Consider the following 24913-nt stretch of genomic DNA (forward strand, 5'->3'; position numbering starts at 1 on the left):
GAATTTCATATTGTTAGAAAGTTATAGACAGTGATACTGTAATGAAAATCTAAAAAATTATCTCAGTCTTCAACTTTAATATAGAAAATGTTTTTTAATAAAAACATTGCTTTTATAACCCTATGAAAATTCTGTTTATTTAAGTAAATGTTCAAAACAACCATTTAATTTTGTTAGGTTTATAGTAGTAATACTATTTAAAACTCCATTTTAAAAAATAGGTGTTTCTTTCTTCTTGTAGCAGAGGAAGGAGAGGATTTAGTAAAGATGTAAGTCCCAAATATTTACTTGAGCTTTACTAGCAAAAGATAACCTGCATAAGATGAAAAATTTTATCATCGATTTTAAGTCTTTCTCCTTTTCTTAAAACATTTACAGCTACAAATTTCTCTCTAAGCATAATTTTAGCTGTATTTCACATATTTTGATAAATTGTGCTATTATAATTAAATTTAAAACATTTTATAATTTTATTGTGATTTCCTTTTTATCACACTATTTAGAAGTATGTGGTTTAATTTCCAAAATTATTGCACTATTGTGGCTAACTTATTGTAATTGATATCAAATTTAATTTCATGGTTGTCAAAAAGTACTCTGTAGGATTTCAAAATGTTGCTCTATATATTACAATAGGCATTTTTCACTTACCACAAGTCGCTTAGAGTTAGTATTGCAGTACTTAATGTAAAATGAGAGAAGATTGAAATAATATATACACATCTCTAACCTATGTATTGAGTGTTATATATTTTAAATCCTTTTATTACAAATCTCATGATTCAATTTTATAATTTTAACATTAAATTATCAATTTTCCTTTAAAGAAATTAAAAGAAAAAATATAATTCTTTCAGTTTATCAACAATTCTCATTTCTGGTTGTTTCCATTTCTTCCTATAGATCTGTATTGCCATCTGGTATTATTTGACTTCTGTCTGAAGAATTCCTTTTAACATTTCTTATAGTACAGGACTTGAGAAACGTAACTTCTAAGCTCATGTTCACTTAAAAGTATATTTATTTGGCAGCGTAAGTTATTTTGACCTGCTTGGAGCTTATTATGCTTTTTGTATCTTTTGGTTGGTGGTTTTCTCCAAACTTGAGATACTTTTGGTTAGTACATTTTAATACATTTTTCTCTTTTGGTTAGTACATTTTAATACATTTTTCTCTCTTTTCATCTCTCTTTCTGAGAATTGCATGCAAGTTAGACAATTTGATATTGTCTGACAAAGCTTTGAAGCTATATATTTTTTTATTTTTGAGAATGAATAGTTTCCGTACATCTTTAAATTCATTAATCCTCCTTATGTCATATTCCATCTTTGTAAAACTCATCTTATATATTTTTAATGGACTTTGATTTTTAAGCAGTTTTAGATTTACAAAAACAAATTGAGAGTATAGGAGGAAGTTGCTATATACATTTGAACAGTTTCTCCTATTATTTACATATATTGATATGGTACATATGTTACAATTAATGAACCAGTATTGATATAGTATTAATTAAAATCTGTACTTTATTCCGATGTCTTTAGTTTTCACCTAATGTCTTTTCTCCGTTCCAGGATTGTAAACCTTTCTCCTTTTCTTAAAACATTTACATTTTGTCATGGTGTATCTCTTTCAGGTTTAGCACAAATATTTTAATTCTGGCACATAGTCTTTCCCTACAGTATGATCCTTTCTGGATTTTAATGAAAAGGCTGAGAATTTATCAAGATCCTCTTACTTAACAGGACTCGAACTTGAAATTTCATTTGCCTTTAATGGGCAACAAAATACATTTTTGTACTACATTTTCACAACAATTTTGGTGAGTGTTAATTAGTTTGATTATTGCTGGGTTCCTCTGGACCTATGCAGTCCAGCATCAGTCAAGAAATTAAAGATTTTATACATGAATTTTTCAGGTTCCCCTCTTTTGTGGCTAATCTCCTTTCTTGCATTTCTTCTTCCCTTAATCTAAAATCCTTTTAGCTCCAAATCTGTCCTGATACCTCAATCTAAACAATGTCTGCTAACGTTGTGTGGATTTTGAGGTGCCCTCAGAAGGAAAGAATCTATAAATGACAATCTCACTATTGTCATATTCTTTTGCAAGGGGCAAACTTCCTCCAGTTTTTGTCCACTCTTGATTAGTCTCCATGGCCTTCACATACCTGTTTTTTGTTATATTTGTCCAGAGTTTTTAAATTATCAACCTCAGGGTTAGTCTGATACAAGTTACTAGGCTTACTTGTACAAGTTACTGACATAAGTAATTTCTGGAACCAGAACTACCATTTGGTTGCTTTTTCAATGATATTCAGAAATATCTCTGAAAAAATATGGGTTACACAGGGAAAGTATAAACAATCAACTTTAGTCAAGAGGTTTTTAGTAACAAAGTCAGTTTATGCAAGGAAATACAATATTATGGGTCAGAACTTCTCATGTATGTTCTATAGAGGACATAAAAGAGGTTGGTGTCATAGATTTATAGCTCTGCTGCTGGGTTCCCTGCCTGCTGAAATATAGAATGTTCTCCTGTTTTTATTAAAAGCTATCATCTTTTCTACCTGTGCCTAATGTAAGAACTTCAGTATGCAAAGTGCTATAAATTCAGAAAGGAAAAAAAAACAACAACATAGGACAATGAAGGGAAAATGACTTTGAATCAGATGAATAGAATTTGAATTAGAAATCAGCATTTCTAGCTCTATAATTTCAGAAAGCTTTAAAAATCATGTTTAACTTAACATTCGTCATCTATAAGCAAGAAAAACAATATTCACGACAGTTCTGAACAGAAGATTTGATCTTAGTCTATAATTGGCACCCTATAATTGCAAATGCTCTTATTGCCATGCAAAAAAAAATAAAAATTGTTTTAATTTATGTGATTAATTTCAAAGAGGTTTGACAAGCAATTTACTTCCTGTATTGATAGTCTTGCTGATGGATGCTTTAGAAACCTGAGTGGGGGGCTTATATCTGCTTCTCAGCCAGCTGCTGAGGAAGCAGGAAACAAAGTCCAGCTCCCAGATTTGAAAGTTATAAAGCACTAGGCAGGTTGTCAATGTCTGTTACTTGATGGGGGGAGAGGAAGTTGAGTAAAGAAAATCCTGGACTAATAATGAATATTGAAAATTACTCAAAATGTAATAAACATGTCACGTGGTTACACATTTTCATTTGAAATCCTAATTTAAGATGTACTTAAACAATGGAATTTTTAACTAAAAAGGAAAATTAGTAAAAATCTTTTTAAACTTAGATTTCACATTGCATTATTTACATACCAAAATTAGTGAGGATCTGTCCTAACATAACCCCATTATTTCTTTTTGGTGAAAAAGTAAAATCTAATAAATAAGAAAAAAATCTGGACATGAGAGTCACTTAGGATATGTTACAGCTGTGGAAGACAAAATAAAGCTGAACCCTCAGAAAACTCCAGTATAAAACAATTTAAAACTACATAGAATTATTTGGTATGTCTATTAGAAGAAGCATGAATTAACATGTTAATATTCCACATTAGTTTATTATATATATGTTACATATTCGCTGATTTAAATAGAATACAACAATGAGACTTGTGTATTTTGTGTGATTTTTTGTTGTTGATATTTTAATTATAGTAATCATATAATATACCAAATATAAAGATTTTATTTTATGTTGAAAAGAATTTGGCTTATAATTCTTGATTTAAAATATCTCAAAGTTAAGAAAAGACTGCTAATCTCCATTTTAAAGTGTTCTTACAATCAAGGGAAGAAAATTTTTAATTAAAAGGTGGGAAAATCAATAAAATCAATAACCCAATACATTATAAGTAGATGAGTATGAGGCGCATTTCTATTTTGGTCACTATGGAATATTCAACCTTTTTTCAGAGTACCAGACATACAAAAGAAAGTCAAGGAATATTTGCCAAATAAAGTAAATAAATGAATTAAGTATATATGGTCTCTGTGTGGCAGAATTATAAGTGCTTATTGATGAAAAATTAATTTTTACCTATTTCTCTGTTATTATATTTCTACTCTTTCTCTATGTCAGCATTAATATTAATATTGCCATAAAAGTAAAGCTGCCAGATATTAAATTCTAAATTGAAAACTCACTAATCTGGAGTAAGCTTATACAGATTTTCATGGCGGAGCAGGCACAATTGTATATTCTCTCTATCCAGAAGAGAGAACTAAGAGAGTAAAGAGATAGGAACTAAATTTTATTTCCCAATAAACCCTGCAGAGGCAGAGGGAGGCAGTTATGTAAGTCTGTCTTGTTGTCTGAAGGGCATTAGATAAAGGGGTGAATTTTTTTTTTTTTTTATCACCACTGTTCTCACCCATTTTGGGATTGTTCAAATCAATAGCATAATAGATGAGTCCTAAACCAGAAATTGTATGATTTATGTACAATTCTTTCTTCCCTCTCCACAAGGTTCACCTGATTTATGTTGGTGAATTGAGAGAGAAGAGAGATCCAATAAGGGTATAAAGTAAACTGAGGCAGCAGTGAGTGGAGCTCCAAGACAGATTAAAAAGTTTTGCCCCTAGACAAGCAAGATGGGATTTAGGATGGGAATCAGAAGAGAGAGATGTTAGAACAGATTACGCATTCCCCACTCATAATTCTAACGTGGGTTGGAAGCTTCTTTACTCCAAAGGGAATAAAAGTAAGAGATGAATAAATCTAGGTTTTTCCCACCTTTATTCCTCCTTCCCAAGGAGCAATGGTACCCAAACAATGTCTGCTGGTGAGATTGAAAATTGGGAATTGTCTGTAAGCATGAACCTTTTTGTTCTGGATTCCTTCTATTTTAGCAAAGCCTATCTAGTGTCTTCTTCGTTGTTACAGAAAGATGACAAATGCTGGCTTTGAATTTTGGGGTGGATAAGTACTATTTATGGAGCTGGGTGTCCCGAAGTCCAATTTTGCCTAGACGGTCACATTGATTTCTCCAATAAGTCTTATCTGTAAGAAAATATATTTTGATGTGCCACCTGTTTTACTCTTGTTTTCAGTTCTAAAGTGGGTTTGAATAAGAAGATGGGCGGACAAAGAAAGACGGATTAAACATATCCTTGTTTTTTAGTATCCGTCTATTCCCTCACCTACCTTTGTCATCCTTCACTGGAGGTAGAGCGTGCTTCATTACCTTATTTAAGCTGGGCCTTATCATGCGATCGCTTTGGTAATTCCAATAAGGCTGTTTTGCGTTTTTTCTTTCCTTGCTGGGTTTTTGCTATCCATTATGAAAAGACCAGATCTTAATTAGCTGCTGTACCTTGCTTCCTTGGAGCAGATTTGAATTCACGATACCTCCTATAACTGGGCTCCCCTAGCTGGTCCTGCACATCCATGTCAGTAAGATTGTAAGGTGCTATATGACACAATTAAAGCTCCTACAAAGAGACTGGAAACCTAGAGGTGATGCCAAGGAGTTGCCAGGGAACCAAGTATGTCAAAATAAGCCAATTCCAGTTGCTTTTTCTGCCAAAAACAAAGGAGACCAAGAAGCAGGCTTTCCTTTCTGCCACCAAAGGGTGAACAGTTACCTAGAAGTATGTGTCCTTCTCCTTGTGAGGCTGGAGACTTGTAAACCTCAAGGTCTAGGGCAAGATTGAGAAGAGGAGAAGGACAGGTGCTTGGAGGTATGAGCCAGGCTGCAAGTGACCAATGATTCTGATTTTATCTGGGAATTCTCCTAAAAGGACAGATGGAAGAACTACAATGACCTAGTTTAAAACAGTCATGTTGGGCAACAGAGGCCTCAAATCAGGGATTAAATTCAGACCTAGAAGTAAAGAAAGAATTTACTCAGACACACCCAAATAGTGAACTGTGAATCACATGCCCAGCATATTTTTAAGAAAATTACAATATCCCAAGTCTATCACTTTTTATAAGTCCCGAAGAATGGATTTCTTTATGTTACTTACAACCAAAAGAATCTAAGACCACTTACCATGGCCATGACTTACCGGTCAGTGGTAACTATTTACGTGACCTGTTCTGTGTCTGCTCAGCCATCTTTTTCTTCCTGGGTTACAGATTCACTGTCGTCCTTCACAAGCCTAGGCACACTTAAATGTTCTAAGATCTCAGAAATTATCAGAAAATGTCTAAGAAAATCATTCCCATTGATTTGGTCAGCAACCATAGCTTTAGAAGTCACACCTAGATAGGGAATTTTTATTTTCCTTTTTGAGGTGTATTCTCTTTCTGTGTGCTGTTCAGTCAGGGAAACATTCCCCTAATGGCATGAGAGGTAGAGTTTCTTAAGTGTTGACATATTGACTGCTATGTTCTGAATGTTTGCGTCCCCCTAAAATTCATGTTGAAATCTTAATGCCTGGTATAACATTATTAGGAAATGGGGCCTTTGGACACTCTTCCTTCATGAACAGAGTAGTGTCTTAAAAAAGAGGCTCTAATCCTTAGCCCTTTCCACCCTGTGAGGACACAGCAAGAAGGCACTGGCTCTGAATCAGGAGAGACATTACCAGAACATGACCATGCTGACACCTTGGGCTCAGACATGTCAGCCTCCAGAACAGTGAGAAATAAATTTCTGTTGTCTATAAGCTATCTGGATTGTGGTACATTGTTATAGAAGCCTGAACTAAGACATTGATATAGCCCCAATTTTCTGAGTTCATATCTTCCTGCTTTTACACTGAGATGCGGAGTCAACATCAATCCTATTTTCAGTTCAATAACCTACTTTTACCTTTTATACTCTGTTTGAATAAACAACAATAACAACAGGAAGTTAGCTTTTCTTCCCCAGATGAATCACATTTAAGCCTCTGGACTTGTGAAAACAAAATAAATAACAGTTAATTTACTCTCATGAGGAATAGGAGCTCATTAAGAAAATTGAGAACATACACATGAAACAATCTCAACAGTCACCATATGCTATGTTGGCAAAATTTAGTCTATTTATTATTCTATCATGAGTATAATCTAAAACATTAAATACATCAAGCATTTTTTTTTTTTTAGTTTTATAAACCAAGTAGAAAATAGAACATAAAGTGCTTATTATAGCATAATTGAGAAATTTCTGTTTCCAAGCAAACCTTGAAGGAAACACCATCATGGACTGAAATGCTCTCGTTTGTTGTAACACTCTTTTTACATGTCAGTGTCTGGACAATGTCTTTGCCAACTGCATCCCTCTAGGAATCCACCTAGGTGTTGGCTTTTGTAACTTCAGAAGAGAGGGCTGCTAGCACTGCTGGCTGGGCAGATGAAGGCAAATAAATATTTATACTCTGCTCTCTTATGTGCCACTTGAGTGTGAAATCAATGTCCACATTTCAAAAACAACATCACCCAAATTTACCTCTTTTACTCTGAAGAGAAAGCCACAGGCACTTTTTTATTTTGGTCATTTAAGGATTCAAAAAGCGATAGGAGAAAATTTGGGGACTTAAAAACTATAATTTTCTTGTTCGTAATGCAAATGCAGGGGAATCAGAATGGGGATTCTGAAAATTAGTCATCAAGTGTAGAAATGTGGTTGTTCCATATTAAGAAGGCTTTAAGAGGTAATAATATGTTGTTAAAGATTATTCACTGGCCCACATTTTATTAAATTGCTTCAAAATAAATTGTCAAAAGTTGAGAACTTTTAGGAGTCCTCATTTCAATTTTCTATTAAAAATATTCTGATGAATTGAAAAAGTATGTAATGTATATCCTTAGATATGTAACATGGCTTTTAAAAATAGCATCAATAATGTCAATTACATAAGCACGGGTTACTGGAGCTATAGAGAATCCTAGATGCAATAGAACATATATCAGCATGTTCAAGAGGTGGATCAGATCCTGTCTGATTTCATTTTGAACTTGGAATATTTGGAATATATATAGAAATGTAGGAACATAGGAGGTCAAACTGCATTCCTTCATGTCTTATGGTACTTTACACAAGTACATCTCCTTTCCTTTTGTCTTTATATTTTAATTGTCGGCAGAGTTTCATAAACAATCACTGAAAAGGTCAGGACTACAAACATAGTCTCTTCCTCTAACACTTTTCATTTACAGCTCTTTAGAAAGAGTAAGTTTAGTGGGTCCTGATGCATGACAGACACTATAGGTATGTATGTGCCTTAGAGCCTGCAAAAGAAAGGAAAGGTGGCATTGACTGAGAATTCTTTTATCTCCTCCTCTGGGTAGGCATTCATAGTGGCAATCGTCACAGGGAAAAGCATACTAAAACTATTTTTGCACCCCAGAAAAAGGCAGGGAGAGAAATAAAGAAGGAAGAGGAGGGAAAGGTGGTACCATTGGTAGAGGAATGTCTTTTTCACACTCTCTGATGATTTAAATCATTTTGTCCTGATAGATCTATACAGATGTTTCAACAACAAAAAAATGTGAAAGCAAATTGTTTTTTTATTACCTTGTTTCCTTTGCAGCAGGACTCTTCCAGTCAGCTAGATTATATAAACTCGAAGTAGTGTGTGTCCTAATATTTTTAGCTGGTGAGGATGCTTTTTGGATGAAACTTAAACTTCCCAAGAGCTAGTAAACTACTAGTCTTGTCACATAATTCCTTAAGAACCAGAAGATACATCTAAAGTAGTAATTGATGAAATAAGGAAAAAAATCTCTACTACCTTTTATCTCTGATAAACCCCAAAATTACCAGTGCTGCCATTCAGGACATAGGTGCTAAAAAACAAAATTTGCTACAAAGAACATAGGGTAGGAGGCATTATTTTATTAAATAATTGGTTACTTAAAAATATATTCACTGACTCAGTCCAAAGATATTATGGAAGTTCACAGAGATACACATAATGAAATATGTGAAAATAAAAGTTAAAATACGTGTCTTTGGAGTTTTTGGCCACTCAAGGTGGTTAGATATAGGATTTGGCAGAGATGCAGAAAAGCATGACTACCCATTCACAGTCCAGACAACTTGGGTGAGCCACATGCCTAGTCTAAAAGTAAGCCTGGGGTAAAAACGACTATAAGTAGCCTGGGATGTATGTACCATTTCAATGACATTATTATTTTAATGAAATATACAATAATTACACATTTATGAATTCTATAAATGCTAAAATAAAAAATCAATTTATTGAATCCTTCAGGACAGAAAAGTTATCAAAAATCACAGTTTTCTGTTTTTATACCTTTTGAAAACAAACAAAAATATATTTATTTATAGGAGGAAACAGCAGATAGAGAGTAGGAAATCAAGTGATTGTTCATATTTATTTGACCAAGCCTCTCTGAAATATATATTAGGATAGAGTTTGTTGAGTTTCTACTTGCAGAAAATCATAATCCAAACATTTATTTAATATGGTTTTTTAAAATTTAATGTAAAATGGTGTTCATAGTCTACTTTAAAACTAATTTTAATGATTAGAAAATTTATAAACCTATGTAATATATTTCAAAAAATTAAGACTGCCAGTTTTGTAATAATATAATTTTAACTTTCTTATTCCTTGTCCTTCATGGTAATTTTATCTATAAAAATTCTAAACTCAGACAACAAATTCTGTGAAAGATATACATAATTCTCTCAGTAACTCAAAAATCTCAATGTATTGCTTGTGTTATTTTTCTATTTTAAGTATAGGAATGTTATTAAATTATATTAATTTCTTATGTGAAGTAATTATATTCATTTTCAATGTTTTCAATTTAAGCTACACATTTTCCTTGTCAGCTCTTTACTTTTACTGCATATTCACGTATTCTGTTGCTAAGTTTCATATAGGGGGTAACAAATACTTGTATATAATCTTGAAAATAACTCCTCTTAAGTGATGTAAAACAAAGATAAAAGATTATACAATATTGTCAAGTGTATGAAGTACGGTGATCATCTCTAAGGCTTTTTTAAAAATGGTGAACAAAAACTCACACCCACAGAGTTTTTGTTCATATGCTAAGAATCACACAGTTGGCAGGCAAGCGGGTAATAGAGCTAAGGGTAGGAATCAGCTTTAATAACTACTAGAGATTTCTCTTTTCACTATATTCCAATCTACAGTCTTCAAATTCACTCCTTTGAGAAAACTTATCTTAGAAAATATATTACTCAATATGCATCTTTAGGATTATTTAAAGTATGGCATTTTAGAATTAGATGAATAATTTATTTTATATTTATAAATGAAACACACATATATACACAATTTGTCATAGTTTGATGAGAAATTTCCAGAGACAACCATTTTACTTAGATAGGAATCACATTGCTGTGTTGGAGCTGAAGATAAATAACACACACATACTCAGACGTGACCTGCGTTAGGAAGATGTAATACTAGGTAGAAGATAGTGCTCACAATTCGTAGTTAGACACTCCTGGATTCTAATCTGCTGTATCATTCTAAAACTTTGTTGACTTCCTTTATCTTTCTTTCTCTCCTGTTTCTCTTACTCCTTCTCTACTTCTTTCTACATTTCCATTTTTTCCTCCCTCATTCACTTCTTTTCTTATTCCTTCCTTTCTGAATAATTCAGTCAAAAATCTGTTAGGTTCCCCAAAGTGAGAAGAAGACCTGGTCTGGAAGGGGTTGGGGCCCGAGTGAGGCAAGACTGAACTGAGATGGGTCCAGCAAGGCCAAGATGCCAGATACACACAGAAGGCTGAGCAATAAGTAAGTATGTTGAAAATAATGGGCATCATGTTTCTCACAATCAGCGAAGTGAGGTTAAAAATAAAAAAGGGGGACTGCTAAAGTGAACTATGTAGTGCTGGCTTGGGACTGGAAATATTTGCATGAACTCCTAGTTTTCGATATAGATAGGTAAATAGGCAGACAGATGGAAATACATATCAATGTAAAAGTGTGTGTGTGTGTGTGTGTGTGTGTGTGTGTGTGTGTGTGTACATATATTTCTCAGCTCTGTTTCCTAAGAGGATCTTGGGAAGCAAGAAACAAGTGATTGATCACGTTCACTCAACCATGGGTCTAGACTCATAATCTGAGTTCTAAATACTAATCTTCACTAAAAGGAATAAGAGCTCCTGGGGGAAATTTCTGGTCCTAGGTAGGGCTTGGTCAGTAAAAGTACAAGAAAGAGAGCCTTGTTCGATATGAAAATATGCTACAGACAAAGACTTTGGAGCCATGGCAAAGGACACAAGACCCAGCTTTAAAGGGTTAGTAATGGCCAAATCTGGGAAATTTTATCGTATTTTATTATATTTTCTTGAATAAAATAAAAATCTGCAAGTACACAGAGAAATAAATAAGTGGATGAGTGGAAGGAGAGAGAGTTCATGCTTAAAGTAAAATGACCAGTCATACATATACCAAAGGAATGATGGAATTGAAATATTACCTTTTGTCAATAATTATAACTTTATTTACCTTATAATGTCTTCAAGATTAATCAAGATTGTAGCGTGTCTCAGAATTTCGTTTAATTTTAAGACTAAATAATTTTACGCTTTATTCATATACTATATTTAATTTATTTATTCAGCTGTCAACGGGCATTTGGGTTTTTCTACTTTGGGCTATTGTGGATAATGCTGCTATGAACATGAGTGTACAAGTAACTGTTCTAGTTACTGCTTTTAATCATTTTGGGTATATATCTAGAAATGGAATTGCTGGAGCATATGGTAATCTTATGTTTAATTATTGAGGGGTTGGAATACTGTTTTCCACAATGGTTGCACCATTCTATATTACCACCAGCAATGCACAAAGGTTATAATTCCTCTACATCCTTGCCAACACTTGTTTTTTTTTAAAATTTTTTTCTTTTTAACTTGAGATAGTCATACTTACTCGTTTAATGTTTTATAATCCTTAAAATACGAACATTCTTTACAGGACTAAGTAAATGAAATAACTTATTTCATCTATGATTATAACCTTTTCTTTGTTAATCACTTAGTAATATATAGAACACATGCTATGAACCAAGCACTTCTATCAATTGTGAAAAAAAAATAATGATTTGTTGGCCTGAAGCAGGGGAGAATATTAATCATCACTAATAACTCTTTGCCTAGAACCTGAATATCAGTATTAATTTTGATGCCAATATATACCAAAAATGTACTTATGATGAACAAACCTGCATTTTGATTTAGTAAATAAATATTTCCTGAGTGTCAAACACTCTGTTTGGTGTTAAGGCATTGTTTGATTTGTGTCTCCATTAGCCTGTACATACCATAATGGTAGAAACTATTTTCTTTTTATTTACCATTTTGCCTTAAAACCAGACAGTGCTATAAAGAATAGTTACCAATAATTCATAACCCGCTGGTCTGAAAATTTTTGTTTTTCTTTTAAGTTAATTAAAACATGTCTTTATTAACTTTTACATCAAGAAAATATAACTCATAATTCTTTTTTTCAGAAAACGTGTAATATCAGTGCTTTGTTCATCTTAAGGTAAAGGCCTTTTCTCACAAAATAAAGACAGTCCCTGACTTACGAGGGTTGGACTTACAATTTTTCAACTTTACAATGGAACAAAAGCAGTACAAATTCAGTAGAAGCAACTAGGCTAAGCTATGAAGTTTGGTATGTTAGGTATATTAAATGAGTTTTTTATTAATGATATTTCCCATGGGTTTATCAGGCGTAGTCTCATCATAAGTCAAATTAATTTATAGTTCCAATGACTTTCCTACATAAACATAACAAAAGAATATAGTAAAATTAGCAAATATTAAGCATCTTTCTCAGTTTGTGGTTTTTAGAAATGGTATATGCACCTAATATATGTTGACTCCTTGGTTTACTAGTTGCAATGTACAAAATACATGCTTGGTGAACATTCATTCATATCTACAAGATGACAGCTAAAGATTAGTTTTCAATATTGACAGCTATTCTATAAGCATTTGGCATTATACCATAATATGGTATCAAAGTAACTTATTTGTACTGAAAAAGTCAAAGTAGAATGGTTATTTGTAAACTTTTGTGTAAAATGAAAACCTTCAGGTGAAAGTAAAAAGTAAAATTTGTTTATATTCTATTCAATATATACAAGATATCAATTTCGATATACTGAGACAAAAAGCTATTTTGTGTTGGGAAAATAATACTTCAAAAAATATGTAGCAAAAAAATTTGCGAGTATCTCATTTGTTATTTCAAGGCCAGCACAGATTAAACAAAGCTTTTCTAAGGAAGTGACTTTTGAACCGAGGTGTGAAAGACAAGTAGGACTTTACCTTAGAGAAGAGAAAATGGGCACTAAAAAAAGGGATTTTTATGGAAATTAAACAGAAAGCAAAAGTCTCTCAAAATGGAGAGATCATGATGAAAAAAAAGCTAATTTGAGTGGGGGTGAAGAGTAAGTGGGTGTTTAGTACAAAATAACTCCTCTGAGATCAGAAGGGCCAAATCGTGTGAAGCTTTGGAGGCCACGCAGATAGGTTATGCTCTCTGATCATAAAACAATGAGAATCTATGAAAAAATTTTTAAGCAAAGATGTCTTTTAATTGTCAAAATGGAATGTCCATTAGGCAGTTGGAGCAACACGTCAGGTGCTCAAAGGAGAGGTCCCAGAGGTGGATGTGAATTTATGAATACTAGTATATGGTTTGAATTACAGCCATGTATAGAAATGAGATTGCCAAAGAGAGAGCTTAGAATAAGAAGAAAAGATAGCCAGGGCCCAAACATTAAAAAACTCTAACCATTTATAGCTCATATTAGGAGGGGAATGAGAAAAAAATAAAATAAAATAAAAAAGAGCAACCAGTAAGACAAACAACAAACAAATAAACCAAACCAAACCAAACCAAAACGAAACAAACCCAAACAAAACACAACGAAATAAAAACAAAGTTAAATCTGGGCAGAGGTGGAGGTTGAAGGTCAAAAGAATGGGGCATTTTAAAAAAGGCACGGCTAATGATCTAGTAACATTGGAAATTGCTGGGATGTGAAGTGAGGCACCAAGTGAACAGCCCCCACTGGATTTATTGGCGACTTTAGCAGTGTCACCAATGGAAGTATTGGTGACTTTAGCAATTGCTGTGGGAAGAAACTATGGGCGAGGACACATATTGTAGTAGAACAAGAGCAGATAGGAGGTATAAAAAAAAAAATTGAGACTGGCAAGAGACACAATTTGTTCTAACACATTTGGCTATGAAAAGTTAGGAGGGTAGGGCAGTGCCAGGCTGAGTGTATTTGCTAGAGGGAGAGATTATTTCCATTTTTTGTTTTAGATTTTAAAAACTTGATTTATTTAAGTGCTGATGGAGAAGGATTTAGGTAAAAGGTGAAGGAACAATTAAGACATCTAAGACCTAGAGAGAGGATAAGTTTAGTGCATGGTTGAAAGAATGGGCTTTAGATCAATGGGATCATCTTTATTTACAGAAGGGAAAAAGGTCACGATGCACACAGATGCAGGGTTTGTGGTTGAATGAATGCTCATCCCATTTCTGGTTCTGCCTCTGTCTCTCTGACTTTGGAAACAGCCCACATTTTTAGGGCCTGTTTCCTTCTATGTAAATTAAAGAAACAGGGTTGCATATCTTGATACTTAAATTTCTTTTAATTCTAAAATTCGTTACATTGTTTCTTATATTCAATTTCCCAAAGCCGGAATAATTTCCCATCTTGCATACCACTAGATTTTATATGAATAGCTGATTTGGTTTAATATTTGGCAAAATGTGTAGTTGGTAAAGAATCTGTGTATGAGCTGTAATGAATTAATAAGATATTCTTTTTGTTTTGTTCTAGCTGATGTAAGCAGTAGTTTATTGTGGTATTTTGATAACTACAAGGGCTAAAGCTCTCAAGAAAATAAGGGAGAAAGTTTAAGGAAGGGGTCTTTTTGGTTCTAATTCTACTTCTCTGGGGATAGAACTGCAGACCTTGCTTCTCTTAAATACTTTTTAACAGTTTTTAATGAGATATAATATATATACAAAAAATGCATATATGTAATGTGTACATTTAATGAGCTTGTATATACCTGTGATACTGTGAAGTTGACAATACTAAAAAAAGGTGTTGGCAAGCATGTGGAGAATGTAAAATGGTGCGGCGATTGTGGAACACAGTGAGAAACGAGAACTAACATATAATAGAAAAGTGAAAAATAGATCTATCACGTAATTCAGCAATCTCACTGCTGGGTATATACACAGAGAAAATCAGGACTTAGAAGCCGTATCTGCACTCCCATGTTCACTGTAGCTGTAATAAAATTATAGAATTTAAGTTTCTGGCTTCAATATTTCAGAAAAGGCTAAAATTATATAATCCACATTGACATTCACAAATACATTAAAAGCTGTCACAAGACACACTGTGATGTCGCGTGGCGAAGTGTTCTTACTTTTTCCTTTTTAGAGTGTCTTGTTATTGCTGAGTCCATTTCAAAACACCTAAACTGAGTCTCTCTAGGCACCAGCCCCACTCACGAGTCTTCCTGGCTTCTTTATGATGTTAGTATCAGTATTGCCTCTTGGAGGAAAATATGTATCTTCCTGTCTTAAAATAATGAAATACCGGGCAGCATTGATGACGAGCTCCCTTGCAAACCCCAAGCACAGGGCAGATGACTCAGCCACCCTCTCTGACAAAGCAGCTATTACTCTCTACAGCTCCACCTCCCATCTCCTCCTCGAATTCCCCTTCTAATTATTATTTTTCTCGATGTGGACAAAAAAAAAAATACTTTGACCAACATTTAGAAAAATCTTTATTTTACTCAATATTCAAGACAAAATAGACTAAAATGAATTCTTGAACACAATTTTTTTCTGGGGGGCATCTGGTCAATAAAATTGATCAAATTATTTTTTATTAAAAAAAAAAAGCTCTTCAAATTTGCCTCATCTGCTAATTCCTCATCCTTCCAAATTAGGAATGCGTTGAGAATTTACTCAGGTCATTTTGAAGTTTCTATATTTTCATTATACCTCAATCTACTTTTTATTTTATCTTTAAGCACACATGATGGTTTTGAGCCACTAATGGAAATGCCTGGGGCAATGCAGGAAAATTTACCTCTGGTATTTGCATATTTTCGTTTACAAGTTACTTCTGACCAGTTTTTGAAGAGGGCGCTGCCTGCGCCAGTCAGCTTTTCGCCAGCAGGTCCAGATCAAGCACCAGGGGGCAGGCTTGGATCACAAAAGTTTGTCAGCACTTCCTTCTCCTCCAGAGAAATATTTATACGAAAGTGGTGTGATTAATATTTTACACATTGGACCTTTGATAAGAATAAACCATTTCGTATCATTTCCATAAATTCAATATACCATGATTCATATAAAATTTTGCATTTTATATTTTTGTCAAATAAAAATGAACTTTCTCAATCCCAGTTTTCTCTTTAATTTTATTCTTATCATATATTGATAGAAATCAAGACTTGTTTTTTACAGATAGCAAATTATCTGTAAATATTAACTTTAAGTAAGATATTTTTGTAAAATTAACATAATAAGTAGAAAATAATAGAATGGAAATTTGTAAAATAATTTGGAATCTGTTTTATTACAGAAAATGTAGAAATTAGTGATCTGCAAAAAAGAAGAAAATACTAAACAGCTTTTATCCCAACACCCAGTAAGAACCACTGTTACCATTTGGCGCACTTCTTTTAAGATATATTTTTAAATCAAGATGCTTCTATTTATTCTAACCTACCTGCTTCTGTTTTTCACTTATTGTTGACAATTTTCCTGGCATTGAAGATTCTTTTATATCATAATGTATAATGGTTTCATAATCTTATATCGATGTGCAGAATTTATACATTCAATATCTTTATTTAGATTATTTACAATTTTTTGATAAGTTCTGTTAAAATAAAACATGTTATTTGTTTTTTCAAGTTGTTGGACAATAATGCGCATATATATATATATATCATATTCTCAACATTTTTTTCATTGACAGCAACATAGTTTACCTTCAAAGTAAAAAATTAATCTTAGATAAGACAGGTATACTAATTTATAGCCTCTCAAAAAAAAGTAAATCACATTTAGAGGCCAATTTTTGCACTAATTTCAGGCATTAATCATATAACTCTCTTTTATAAGGCATTACGTCAAATCACATTTAACCATCGATCAGTTGCCAAAATACATCATTTGAAATGTGGTTCTTCACTGTGACTAAGAATCTGATAAATGTACTTTATTCCCACTATTTAAGAAATCCTTATTTAATGCCAAGTAACAACACCTTAAGAGAATGTTTTCCCACATTTCAGGGGATTTTTCTGTGTGATGCCTGGATATGTCAGTGCCAATGAAAACTCCAGTGCATAGAATTACTCCTACACACACAAATGTGAAACTGTTGAGGACTCTTCTGGTTTTGGAAACTACAAGTCAGCTTTCTAGATGTCTGTGTTGATATGGATTGTGCAAATAATTGTGATTACACAATCAATAATGACAATCAATGTGAACGTAAGCGAGTTGTTCAAAACATCTTCACATCCCAGATGCCTCTTCTGTAAAGCAGGATTGGCCAGAGGTGTCTTTGCAAAGTTACTGTATTAGAAGCTGTTTGTTTATAGTGCCCGTGTTGCCTGGTCTTCATTAATAGATACGGAAAGTGCGGGAAGGCATCGTGCTGTGTGACATTCAGCTGCTCTAAAATCTCACATTAATAATGAAAAACGAAGCTTCACATTGATATAAATCCTCCCCATCCCTATCAGCATCAAGAGTAAATCCAGGCATTGGTTGTAAGATCATGTCACTTCTAGATTTTCAACCTTAATTTCACTGGCCCACGGGGGGATTCCCACACTGGAGTTAGTTATGACTTTTCTTCCCAGATCTTTTTGCCTCCAGTAACAAGTGGTCAAAAATGAGCCCTAAACCCTTATACATTGCTGGTGGGATGTAAAATGGGGTAGTCACACTGGCATACAGCTCGACAGTTTCACAGAATGATAAACAGTTATCATATGGACCAGCGATTCTACCCCTAGATATATGCCCACCAAAATAAAAATATACATCCACGCAAAAATTCGAACATGAATGTCCATAGCACCACAATTTAGAATAGCACAAAGGTAGAAACAACCTAAACCTAACAGCTGATGAATGAGTAATAAAAATGTGTTCTGTGCATTAAATGGGATTTCATTTGAAGATAAAAAAGAATGACTGATACAAGTTACAATGTGGATGGACTTTGAACACATTGACCTTAGTGAAAGAAACCGGTAAAAAATAACCACGTATTTTGTGATTCCATTTAAATGAGATATCCACAATAGGCAATTCCATAGAGGCAGAAAGTTAATTAGGGTTTCCCATGGTTGGGAACGGAGAGGATATGTTCATGGGTTCAAGGTTTTTTGGGGAGTGATAATGAAAGTGTTTTCACAACTGTGAACATACTAAAAACCGTTGAATCATATGCATTAAATGAGTGAATAGTGTGGTATATTGATTATACCGCAATAAAGCTACTTTTAGAAAAATTATGTCTGAATTAGCTATCCCTCCTGGTCCCTCATCCCCCACACTCAGAGTTCCACCAAAGTTTTCCAGCACTGTTCATTAAGGCGGATCTTATTATGTTCCTTATCCTTGATATTTCAGATCCTACAAAAACTTTCAGGACCTCAGGTCACTCTTTAAACCCCTGTTCTAATCACTGTAAGCCTCTTTATATGTCTATTCCTTTACCTTCCCTCGCTCCTACACTACTAAATGCCCACCTCATCTTCTCGCTTTAATGAAAACCTGGTTCTTTCTCATGAGCACTGCTTTTCCTAAAACTCAACTAGCAGCTTTTACTTCTTTCATAAATCTCATTCTAGCAGGTCTAGTGGTGATGTGACTGTCCTCTTTGTGCCTCGTTTCTATTTTCAAACCATTGTCTTTTTATTTCCTAAAAACTCTCAACCTTGAATCTTAGGCGAATGGTTATATTGATTTATTCTCATATTATCTTCCACCAATGTTGCTTTTTTTTCAGTTTCTCAGTTATTTTAGTTCACTGCTCAATGAGAATCTCTCACCACCACTCTTATATTAATTCTTCGTAATTTGAATAGCTACGGAATGATTATGCTAATGCGTTGAGCTCCAAGCCTATTATTACTTCTCTACTGACACGAGCCACTCCTCCAGCCACTAGCCACATGTGATGAGCAACCACTTGGAGCGTGGCTAGTCTGAACGGAGATGTTATGCAAGTGTAACATATGTACTGGATTTTCCCCAAAAGTAATAGTAATATGAATTATCTCTTTAATTTTATACTGACTGCGTATTATAATAATAATATTTTATCTATATTGGACTAAGCAAAATAGATTAATAAAATAGGTTTAGCCTTTCTTTTTATTTTTCAATGTAGCTATTAGAAAATTTAAATACACATATATAGCTCATATTTGTGGCTTATATTATATTTCTACTGGATGGCTCTGGCGTAGGCCTTAGCATTACTAGTAATTATCACCTCTCCATTATCCCAGATTCATGCATACAGCTCTTAATGTCACCTCCTGCGTTTTTCAACCTATTCCCTCTGGTGCCCAAAGCTTAAGATTTTTTTCAACTTTACTTTGATCTCCAAGCTTTTGATTCTATGATCTTTTCACTTTCTTTCATCATTTTAATATACTCTTTTCTCTTCTTATTCAGCCTAAACTTCACGGGCAATTACAATAACCACCTTGCATTCTCTTTTCCTTTTCTCCCTTCATTGCACAGCCACAACTCTAGTATAATACAAGATTCCTACCTACAACTTCCTGTCTCAGTGCAGCTGGATAAAAACTCATAACATTGTCGGTGTTATCATATTATTCCTGAAACATATCAAGAACTCTGTGATCACTTCTCCAGGAATGCACTTATCCTAGATATGCCCATGGATGACTTCTTCATCTTCTTAACCTCTTCATTCAGATTTAACTTTACTAATGAAACTTGCTCTATTCATAGTCACAATCTTCACCTCCTTCCAATCTCCCCCAACTCTCTTAGGATAACGAATGTTATCCTTTTTATTTTCCTTTTACTACATTTTTTTCCCTTTCATCAAGGTAAAACATATCTACTTATTATTATTCAATGTACTCTCCATAAGATCTTGGGTCTTGTTTTGTTCACAAATTTCTGGAACAATGATTACTAGAATGCAAGCACTCAAAAAATCTTTACCGAATGAGTGAGTTAATGAATAAAAATTACTTTTTCAAATGTGAGACTAATGTTCATGTCACCAAAGTCTATACATGTTTAAAATAAAATGTGTCCATTTTAAAACAGTTTGCCCACAGTTTTATATTTGCTTCAAGATAATAAGCAGAGAATCATAATTTTTTAAAAAAATTTCCTCTTGAACTCATAGGTAGGCATAGTGACTGGATATTTAAAAACACTCACCAGGTTAGACATAAAAAAGTACTCATATGAATGATAAAGTATGATTATGTATGTAAGGAGCAATACACCGAAGATATACTACCAATATGTTAATATATAGTCAACAAATCAACTAAAACTAAAGTTCTTCATGGATTTCAATTAACTAAAGGATAAAACACATGTTTTTCATTTGGAAACCTTAAAGTATCCTTAACCACAATGGTAACTTTTAATAACAATAAAAAAAGTTTTATAAAAATTTTCTGAAATTTTCAAGGAAGTTTATATTCATTAAATAAACCTTTTAAAAAGTCATATAATGGTCTATTATAAAAAGATATGCATAAATATCACTTTTGTTTAGAATGAGGCTTTTAAAAGGTACATGTTATTTTTATTTTTTTCTGAGTCCAATCCCTTAGTGCCTCTCAACACCTGTATGACAGAATCCTTTGCTGATGTCTGTGGTCCCCATGTCTGTCTCCTGCCGGGGTCTGTAGCCTCACCTGCAGTCACGGTCCACACCCCTTAGGCACCGAAATCTTTGTATTCCAATTCTATCCTAAGTTCTTTAACTTTAAGTGTCTTTAAGTTTCAGGATAGTCCTGGGAACTGAGTTTCACCATTTTTTCCTGGTACAGAAACACCATAAACAGAAATGCCATACAGATGTGAAGTTTTATCATCCTGTCATCAAGACTCAAACAAGCTTTATTTAAATCTGTAAAGACAAGGAGCTAGTAGTTGTGTGGGTGAAAATCAGATGATGTGATCTGTCAGCTCAGTTTTTTGTGTTCAACACTCTCTTAACACATGTTAGTCTTAAGGGAAGAGGTCCCAACTATAGAATGTCATTGTTTTTATTTCAATCGATTTAAAGTAACAGGCCTCTAATCAGACAGAAAAGACCAAAGAGACCAAAGAGAACTTTGATTTTGGCTTATTTTGTAATTCGTCTTCTCTGTATAGAAAAAAAAGATTTTTAATAAGCCATTTTATTAAACAGATGCCCAGTTTTATCTTTATAAAGGAAATAGCTGATTATACTGTTGTTTTAATAATTCTCTTGTATGAAATTTATAAAAAATATTCTACTAAAAATAGTGAAGAAAACAATGAACAAATATGATTATTATAAAAATATATAGACAATCAACATGAGACAGGAATTAGGAAAGCAATGAATGCATGTGTAATGTAAGTTGTACGATTCAGTCATGAGTTTAACATGTAGTTATCAGAAACAACTTCATTATTTTAGTTTTTGATTGATATATAAGTGTGTGGCAGTCTAGTTATTTTATAACTTCACATTTTTATATCGATAACTTCATACATACTAATTAGCATGTAAATTAAAATCAAACCCTCACTTCCAGAAACTGCTGATATTCAAAAATATCTTTTTTCCTCAAAACTGTTTCAAAATGTCATATACTCAGTTAAAATATATCTACAATACTACTTTATAGCACATGAATATATGTAATACCAAAACTATAGTAATTTTTTAAAGTATAGTAAAATTTTTATTTTTAATTTTAAAGAATGCTTTTAGTAAATAGGATTTTTGGTTTTCGCAATATCTCTTAATTCCCACATCTTTTCTGGAAGCACTCCTCTCTTAAATATACACAAGTAATGACAAGTCTCCCCCGCAATGTATGTGGCATCTTCATAATACTAACTGATATAAGAGGAACAGAATTCTTCAAGTTGTTTGTGGTAGGAAAAAATCAGTTGAAAACAAAGCACAAACAAAAAGTTTCATCAGGAAAATATACTTTTTAAAAATTTCCTGGGGTTCACAAATATCTTTTGTTCATTTTCAGTAATTTCAGTCAAACCAAGGGCATTTTCTAAGTGAGGTCACCATAGAATAATAATTACAATAAAACAAAACACTCCAAGCTTGTGAGGACTTGTCTGAATGGTTTCGTTAGTAGGATGTGTCACTGCCAACCCTTGAGTTTTGAAATGACACACATTTCCTGTATTCTTCATTTAGCCAGAGATTTCTTTTGGGCTTTCCCTTCTTTCTAGTCATCTGTAGAAAAAAAGAAGAAAATACGGGATTCTAGAAGACATCTCAAAAGGTGGAAACAATTGTCTCTCCTCTTTCTTCAAAATGCATTCTCTCACTGTTCTAGCTACATCCAAGGTCTGCCTAGTTCACCTAATAAGGAAAACTGGCTGAGGAACTGTGGATTCCAGGAGGAGTATTTGGAAGCCATTAAACATAACAGAACACACTTGTCCAGGTAGAGGAAAGCTTGCAGGGCCCTACGCCATGATGGTATAAAGAAACAGGAACTGGAGATTACTAGACCTATAGAATAAAGAAAGTGGTTGCTAGTAAGTGAAGACAAAAATAAAATGTTTTTACCACTATTTGACTAGTTAAAGAACCATAAAAAAGTGTTAAATGGTTAATTACATTTGTTCAGGGGAGGAATATGTATGTGAAAATTGTGTACTTGTGTCAATCGTGTTTTTTATGATATTGTGAGTTATGCTTACTAAAAGGAGAGTGATTTGAAGCAAGGCTTCCACATGGTAGATCCTTGATGTCCTGTCTTTCAAAGGAAATTAATATTGTCATCTTTTTTATAGCTTGCCACCACCGTGGCTCACCTATCTCAATCTACCCATTCAGGATTATTTCTTTCTAATGAAACATTATCTCTAGAATAATATATATGTTTATTTTCCTCAGCCTCATAACACACTCTCATACTGTCATACACACTCTCACACAAAGTGCTGCAGCTGAAGTAAGGGAATAGAACAGGAAGCCACAAATATGCTCAAGCAATAAGACGGGAGGGAGAATCTTTAACAGAGAAGGCAAGAGGCAGAGTGATCACCAAAATCAGGACCATTTTCTGCCTCCATATGCTCCTCAGATAGTTCAGAGAGCACTCTGTTGAGCAAACCAAGACTCAGGCATAAACTTACTAGAACCCCAGGTGACATGGAACAACAAACTTCAATGTGATTACTTCACCAAAAATTGCATTTCTTGAGGAATCTGAAAAGGCATTACAAAAAAAAATAGCAAAAGTTGTTTATTATCACAACTTTGTATGTATACTCTAACTGATGTGTCTGTAAGGTAAGGGTATTGCCTCTGAGTTAGAAAGTGATGGTTCAAAATTTACATGAAATATTAAGTCATAGTATTATACTTGTAGTTGATGGAATGAGAGTGGTATTCATACAATCAAGAAAGTCTACACTACTTTTGAGTTGATTTTTTTAAAGCAATAAGAAATTAAAATATTTATTTATCAAATATAATTTTGAAGATATTTTTGGAATGATCTTAAGTAAAAAGAAAGCATTACCTTCATACTTTCATTATCATTGTAGGTAAGACATAATAAAATATAAATTATATTTATCCACTTCACATTGTTATTCCTTGATAACAAATTCATACTGCCAAGAAATGTTTATTCTATGTTTATTTTATGATTGTATTTCTGAATAAGATGTGAATCACTAGGTGTAGAAACAAATGATTAATTACTACTTACACCCTACCACCCAGTTATTTTGAAAATCACAATCCTCCCTACCATTCTTCAGATTTTCCACACTGAAAGGAAATTCTATCCATTTACTTGAAGAAGAAGAATATTGTAAAGAAAATTCTCAAGAAAAATGCCAAGCAATCCATTTACAATTACTCTTTGTTTTCTGAATTTGCTCTTACACACATGTGCACTCTTTATTTTAGAAATTGGGAATATATATGGTCAAACAGTGTGTTAGAAAATCAAGGAATTTTTGAGAACCTATAATTGGGTAGTAAGACTAAGATGTCAAATAAATCTATCAGGATGAATTTCATTAGGGATTTCCATAATAACCTACAATATGAAGTCATGGCATAAAAACCCTTTAAAAAATATTTCCTCATCTTTTAACTCCATTAAACATTATGTTTTCTGTGTGCTGACTTTATCTACTTTCTAACAGTTGATGTGTGCTGCAGTTAGGATTTTAATGGAGGTAAGTCATAAGGCTGGGAAGACTTCGGAAGGTCAAAATAGCCTTGGATTCCTGTAAATCAGTCTTACAGTCCTGAGATTCATTCTAGAAAAGACAACACGCTGTGTGTTCATACGTCAACCAACACAGAATTTGAGCTCTTATCATAGGCTATATATGTGCCATAATACATTTTTTATGGACTTCTTAGTTCTTCTTAAATTAAATTAAAAATAGATGCTTACTATAAGTATCAAGGGGATAAAACCTGAACGTTTGTAGATGTTGCTGAAAAACAGTCAAACTTGTTGCCTAAAATATTGCTTTAGTGATTAACATACATTAACTTAAAATATTAGCCATTTTCATAACTTGATACTTTCATATTTTCTGTAATAATTACTTAATGGACAGATACGTTTATCAATGATGTTTTAGAGAATTGTCATTGTAGACATCAGAGTAACAAAATATCGTATTTACTTCTATACAAAATAATATTGCTTCTATTGCAAAATTCTTACATATACATAAATATCATGATAGTTTGATATACAACA

Source organism: Rousettus aegyptiacus, unplaced genomic scaffold (assembly GCF_014176215.1).
Source record: "Rousettus aegyptiacus isolate mRouAeg1 unplaced genomic scaffold, mRouAeg1.p scaffold_m13_p_4, whole genome shotgun sequence".
In the NCBI taxonomy this organism is placed as follows: Eukaryota; Metazoa; Chordata; class Mammalia; order Chiroptera; family Pteropodidae; genus Rousettus; species Rousettus aegyptiacus.